Source organism: Carlito syrichta, unplaced genomic scaffold (assembly GCF_000164805.1).
Source record: "Carlito syrichta isolate Samal-C Ts95f unplaced genomic scaffold, Tarsius_syrichta-2.0.1 Scaffold302083, whole genome shotgun sequence".
Lineage (NCBI taxonomy): Eukaryota > Metazoa > Chordata > Mammalia > Primates > Tarsiidae > Carlito > Carlito syrichta.
The window spans coordinates 350,528-356,022 of NW_007246179.1; the positions used below are offsets into that span (position 1 = coordinate 350,528).

Consider the following 5,495-nt stretch of genomic DNA (forward strand, 5'->3'; position numbering starts at 1 on the left):
TTTCTTCATTAAGTACATTATTGATGATCACTTATTATTTTTCTTAGCAAAAATAAACATAGGCCTGGCTCGGTGGCTCAGCCTGTAATCCCAGCACTTTGGGAGGCCGAGGCCGTGAATTGTTCGAAATCCACCTAGGTAATCTGGTGAGACCTTGTCTCTAGAATAAATTAAAAAAATTAGCTGGGCATGGTAGTGTGTACCTGTAGTTCTGGCTACTTGGAAGGCTGAGGCCAAAGGATCACTGGAAACCAGCAGGTCGAGGCTGCCGAGGCCGGGAGCATGCCACTGCACTCCCGTCTGGGAGACAGAGTGAGACTTTAACAAAAAGAAAATAATAATAAAATAACAACAACAACAACAACAATAACAATTCTGGTCTCCATTCAGTGCTGGAGAATTGAGAAGGTAGTATTGACTTACATAACAGTTCAAGGAATTATAAAATCTGCCAGTTAAACCATCTGCTGCTGGTGCCTCTTTGTGAGAAAATGTTATAAACATCTCTTTTCTTCTAGGAATAGATTTCTAGACTTTCTATCACTGCTGGAGTCAATATTTGTAAGGTACATATTTCTTAGAATATTTCCATATTATGATTTACAAATTAACATGCATTTAATTGTACAAATGAGCCCAATGACATCTAACATCCCATTCTTCCTTTGACCTCATTAAATATCCTTCTTGGGAACTTTGATTTTGTTGATCTAAAGAATACTTTAAAATGGTGTAGCTTAGAGATCTGAACACCAAGAATTAACTTAATTTGGGGTAGAAAAACTCAGGGAAGTCTGGAATCCATTAAGACACATAAAACTTTCTGCGAGTCTCTCATGGATCAGACCTCAGCATTTCCTGCTCCTTCCATATGAGACAGGCACTGTACTTCTATAGAGATCATGAAAAAGTAAGAACCTCTCCCAGAAACTTCAGTGGTCTTTTTGAAGATATTCACAAGAAACTTGTAATTGACTTTAGTAATTAACAACAGGGAAAATGTTTTAAAAAATGTTCTTAGCTCCTCAAACCTGCACTGTCATTGCCACTACAGGTGAAGTGATAATTGCATTTCTGAGGGGAGGTGAGGTCACAGAATCACTAATCTTTATCTCTGGATCCAGCTGTCTTCCTCCTTCATGTACTGCCTGTCACAATCTTCACATGGAGTCCACATCCCTTGGCAAAGGGAAGAAGTCCAGTATTTTCCATTTCACTCTGAGATGCAGAGTGTGTCAGAAAAGTAAGCCTGAGTAATTGCTCATACCTGGAAAGAGATTCTTCTAAGGTAGAAACAGATCCAGAGGCAAAGCTAGACAATAAGGATAAATAATTCCTTAGCTATAAGCTTAGTTAGTAAAAAGAGAAGGGTCCTAGACACGATGCCAATCCCTGATGGCTCCTAATGTAATTTTTTAAAACCCTCACTATGGATGATTGTTAGTATATGATTCAGGCAATAATAAAATCTGATTCCTCATTTTGAAAGTGTTTAAGGATTGTAGTAATAAGATAAATCTGTGGGTCACATTACCTTACATGAATCATAGACTAAATTTTAAGCTCTGTTATTATGGGTATGTTTATAATGCATTCACATGTACGATAAAGGTTAGGATGGAACTATAAGAATTACCCAATTCTGTACAGAAACCATGATCTGAATTTATTTCTGAAATAAAAATATTGTATGTAAGCCTGAATTTATTATCCACTTAATGGAGATAGTAATTGTGTCTGTACTGAAACATCTGTGGTTTGATGATTATGTGAGATTGCCTTTCCTCTTGAAGTTAGGGATACAACCTTTAAATGAAAGGTAATATTATAACTATGGATATTAAACAATGGTTGCCAGGACCAAAAGTATGTTGTGTTATTTTTCTGGTTTAAATAATAACCTAACATTATAAACAAGGTCATGACACTTTTTTATTATTCAAATATACACATTGCAAATATTTTATTTTCTCCAGATTCCACTTATATAAATCTCTTGTAATTTAATATCCTTCACAAATTTCATGTTATTATTAATACTGTACTTAACCTAGGTATTAGTAATAGATAAGTGTTTAGCCTGAAATTGGCACTAACTTAATTTCTATCCTATATTATTTTGTCTTATATTAGTGTTTCATGTTTTATAGTTTAGGGACAAAGTAACATTGCTCAATAATTTCTTTTATAGATACTATCATATTTTTGCTCCTGACATGACAGCAAATAAATCTTTCTGTTGCCAAATTAATATTGAGGCAATCTCACATTCATTAAATTCAACTTGGATGCGGGGCAGTTTCTTGTAGGGTTAGACTGTATTAGTGCATTACATTTTATTAGGTTCCCTGAAGAAATCATATCTGATGTTGGCCTATATAAGGAAACTTTACACCAAAATGGAAACTTGTCACAACCAAAATTATGCTATAAAATATCAGTAACATAAGATATCAAGTTTTAAACCAAACTAATTATAGGTCTATGTTATTTGAAAACATAGTTGATACAGTTTATTAGTGTAGCTCGGTGCTTATGGCACTGTCTTTGTATCCTGCCAATCCAGGTTCAGATCTCCACTCTATCCCCTCTATCCAGCATGTGAATTTACACAGATCACTTAACCTCTCTGTTTCTGGGATCTCCATGTCTTGACAATGAAAATGATGCCATGTTCATATCATATAGTTTTGAAAATCAAAGCTGGTAACATAAATACAGCATTATAGCAGTGATTTACAAATTATAAGTGATATTTAAAGTTTGTACATTCAACTCTAGGAAGCCTCTTAAAATGAAACCTTAAGTAAATATTTCTCAGACCTTCTGAGAATACTGAATTTCGTTGATGATAAATGTAGTCCACACTGTATGTTCCCATGCAGGATCCTCTGGCTCTGAAAACAGACATCATTTCCTGGAAACTGGCATAATGACAGGGATTTGGCAATAGGAAATGGTCCACATATTTCAGGTGATAATTAGAATCCTGGGCATTTTCTCTCTGATTTACCATGATCTCTTCCATTCCTGCACTGAATATTGGTTGAAATTCATATATTTAATTCTCAAGCACCTGATTATAGCCACTTCTTTGACATTCCCTAAAAATATCCCCAAGACCTTGGTAGCTTTTAGATTGTAGTATTTACTCAGAGATTTTGAATGCAATCTTGTTTTCTGTCCTCATAGACAGTGGGGTATGTCCATTGACATTTTCTTTTTAAGTGTCTCCAGACATCTCAATAAGTTATAACAACTCCAGGTGGATGAAACTCCAAAAAAAGCTCTCAGGCATATTGAGTTTTCCATTTTTCTCTGTTGGGCCTTGTATATATTGGTAAGGACCATTTTCTCCTATGTATATGGTTGTCAAATGAAGCTGGAAAACAACACAAAGAAAAAAGGATTTAACATATTGTTCCACTGAACTTCACAACAAAATCACAACTCACAATACACAGCATTTTTCTTATTCCCTAGTGTTTAATGTTTGGGTTCATGATCTGGGTCTGTGGTTCTGTAAGTTTTATACTGTACAGACAGATACAACCACATTCACAGGAACAACATTTTTTTAAATTAAAGGAACATACACAAGTTTAAAGTGCACAGCTAAGTGGAATTTTGCAAATAAAATACACCTCTATGCAATACCTAGATCATGAAACACAATATTGGCAGCCCCCTGGAAATGCCCTTGTGACCCCAAGAATATGATTCTGCCTGTGTATGTTTGTAGGAGAGAAATTGTAGGACCATAGGTTTGCATGCATTTTAACATTTAATATATTAGATCACTTTTGCTTCTTTTGTACTTTTTATAAATGAAATTATATAGCAAGAATTCTTTTATGTTTGTATTTTTTTAAATTTCCATGTAATGTTTGTGAATGTGTTATCATTCATTAGCATTGCTATACTATAGGATTCCACTGTGTGAAGAATATCATTTAATTAATTCATTTCAGTGTTAATGGCATATGGGTGGTAAGAAAGCTGGCTATTAGACTAGTGCTGGTATATATTCTGGAAATTTTATTTTGGTGATACATATAGAAATTTGAAGTGTATTTATAAGAGTGGATTGTTCAGTTTAAATAAGTACTACTAAACAGTTTTCCAAAGTGCACCAATTTTAACACCCATCAGTAGTGTATGAAATTCCTGGCATATCCACATCATTGCCAAAACTTGCTATTTCTTGCCACTTTTATTTTGGATTTCTGGTTGGTATACAAAGGTACTAAGTAGTAGTGTTATTTGAATGTTCACGGTTACTAAGGACATTGAACACTTTCCTCATATGTATTATTTATTGAATAATGTTTTTCCTGAAGTTTCTGTTAGAATATTTTTCCTATATCCTATCTTATTATATGATTTGTTAGTGTTCTTTGCACTACATACAACTATGCCTCCCTCTCTCCTTCCCTCCCTTCCTTTCTCCTTCCCTTCCTTCTTTCCTCCCCATCGTCTGACCCCTCCCCACATGTGTATGTATGTATGTCTTTTGATGTGAGCCAGTTCTTAACTTCATATTACCTAATATGTTATTATGTTATTTCACCCATTTGGTTAATGTATTTGCACTGTTTAAGAAACATTTTGAAGTCGGGCTCGGTGGCTCAGCCTGCAATCCCACGCCTTTGGGAGGCTGAGGTGAGTGGATTGCCTGAGCCCACGGGTTCGAGACCCGCCTGGGCAGGCAAGACCTCATCTCTGCACTCCAGTCTGGGCGACAGAGTGAGACTCCAACTCAAAACAAAAACAAACAAAGAAACATTTTATTATTTTAAGGCCACAATTTTTTTTTTTTTTTTGCCGGTGGGTGAGTGAAAATCCTTCTGAGGGGACACTCAGGCAAAAATATTATTTTTATTCTAAAAATTGAATTATTGACCTTTAAAATTTCAGTCAACAACCCATTTAGTACTGAAATATACTGACAATCCTCTCAGTCTCTATTTGCATCTTGATGTCATTGGAAATTCTACAGAATCATACAATGAAAGTTTCTCTTTATGTAAAAATTATATTTTCTTTCATAATTTAGATTTTACTGGTTGTATTGAGGATCAGTATGCAGACATTTCATTCTGTGCACAATTCTTAACATATGCACCACAAATCTAAAAAGTCATGTATCATAGTTATTTTTTAAACTGTTATTCCAGTAACTTCTCAGCTTAAAATCTGGAATCAAACTTGGCCAGACATGGTGGCTCACACCTGTAATCCCAGCACTTTGGGAGGCCAAGGCAAGAGGGCTGCCTGTGCCCAGGGGTTCAAGACCAGCCTGGGCAACATGGCTGAACCTCATTTCTACAATAAACCAAAAATTAGCCAAGCATGGTGGGACATGTCTATAGTCCCAGATATTTGGAAGGCTGAGGTGGAAGGATCACCTGAATCCAGCAGATAAGAGGCTGCAGTAGCCACGATTGTGCCACTGCACTCCAGCCTGGATGACAGAGTAGGGCTCTGACTAAAAA

At 35.7% G+C, this 5,495-nt stretch overlaps 1 long non-coding RNA gene across 1 annotated transcript in view; it reads right to left on the bottom strand.

Annotated features, from left to right (window-relative positions):
* Positions 1-1,919: 1,919 nt before the first annotated feature.
* Positions 1,920-5,495, bottom strand: part of LOC110595464 — an 18,352-nt gene continuing 14,776 nt past the window's right edge. Inside the window, exon 2 of the long non-coding RNA XR_002481856.1 lies at positions 1,920-3,382. This is a non-coding gene — a long non-coding RNA (uncharacterized LOC110595464). The remainder of the gene's footprint in view (positions 3,383-5,495) is intronic.